Source organism: Chinchilla lanigera, unplaced genomic scaffold (genome assembly GCF_000276665.1).
Source record: "Chinchilla lanigera isolate Chin_1 unplaced genomic scaffold, ChiLan1.0 scaffold00005, whole genome shotgun sequence".
Classification (NCBI taxonomy): domain Eukaryota; kingdom Metazoa; phylum Chordata; class Mammalia; order Rodentia; family Chinchillidae; genus Chinchilla; species Chinchilla lanigera.
The window spans coordinates 43,103,049-43,104,642 of NW_004955406.1; positions in this window are offsets into that span (position 1 = coordinate 43,103,049).

Here is a 1,594-nt window from a genome sequence, read left to right on the forward strand (position 1 = left end):
GTCCCGCGCGGCGCCACCCAGCGGCCGCGACGCGCACCGCCGCCCGCGTCCGGGAAGGGCGGCCGCAGCCCTGAGTGTGGATTCGGAAATCCCCAGGTTCCGGGCGCTGCTGGCGGAGGCCCGGGACCCAGGTCTGAGGGTCTCGACTTTGGCACGGAACAGCCCCACACCCTACCTCTGACGGAGTCTCAGAGCTTGGCGGGCCACAGGGTCCCCGCGCGGTGCTCCGACCTTGCATCCCGGATTCCTCTCCAGGTGACTCCGCTTCCAAAACACAGGCGCAGGGGCGTCGAGAGGGCAAAGGGCAGACCCCCTCTGTGAGCCTGGCCTAGCCAGGCCTCGCGGCTGCACAATCGAAGACAGCGCCAGGACTCTCCAGCTTCTCAAAGAGCAGCACAGCCTACCTGCAAATTCTGAATTTAGAATACGGTCTTTCATCCTTTCCTCGCATCTCGACCCTCTTGAGAACTAATAGCTGTGGACGCTCTCTCCAGAAAAAATGCGTATGAGACTCGCGCCTGCATAGTATTTCTGGAAATTCTGAAACTTCTGGAGGCTCGGTAACCCCCTCTTGAGAAACTCACTCTCGGCAGCTCCCCTCAGATGGAAGGAGACTGCTGCGTGCTTCCCTGAACCTGCTGCCCTCTTAGTCCCAGCCATCTCCTCCTCCTCGAATGTCTCCACCACGCCGCCCAACCGCGCGTCCCTGCCCACAGAAACCCCACCTCCCCTGAAGGCCAGCGGACAGCCTCTTCCCCCTGATGTTCCCATTCAAAAGTGCCATTGATGGCCTCAGTTTTCCAGAAGCACATTCTTCGTGCTTTTTGTAGCTATTTCATATACATGCACCTGTTGCTATGGGCGGTTGGTTGTAAGCTCTTTTAAGATCAATTTTCCTGTCTGCGAGTTAGGTGCCTCGCATGGTCCACCCTCAACAACCGTCTGTAAGGAGGAGTTGGGCTGAGAGGAACAGGAGCACCAGGGAGACAAGTGCTCTGGCTCCGGGGACCCTGAGTCCCCGACGTTCCAGCACCAATGCACACACTCAGGAGCCTGGAGAACAGGACCCTCCCGTTGGTAGGATCTTCTCATCAATTCCTTCTCCTCTGGGCAAAGCAGCCCAGATGTAAAGGTTCCTGCATGGAGCTGGCATGCGAATCCAGGCAGGATGCACCTGCTAAGTTGCTGCCATTCTACCACTGGTGTCTGCTAGTCCAGTAAGGGCGCCACCACGTGTCATTGCAATGTCAGAAGCAACCAGTATGTCAGCCTTTGTTGCCCATGCTCCTTGCACATGGCCCAGTCACATCTGCTTCTACTTGCCAAATCCTAAGGCAATCCAGAGAGTGCCCTTCTCCCCTTCCCAGCTCAGAACCATCTGTTCTTGCTCAAAGTTGTGTGTTTGTCTCCATCCTACCTGGCCTACCTGCCTCACCAGGCTCGGAGCCGGTCTTCACATCTGCTCCTTTGTATCCCTCTAACATTCTTATCTTTCAATTCTAGACAGCGGGGTGATGGTATCCGCAGGTGGGGTCTGAAGGAGGGAATTAAGTCACAAAGGTGGAGCCTCCCGACTGGGACTCATGCCTTTAGA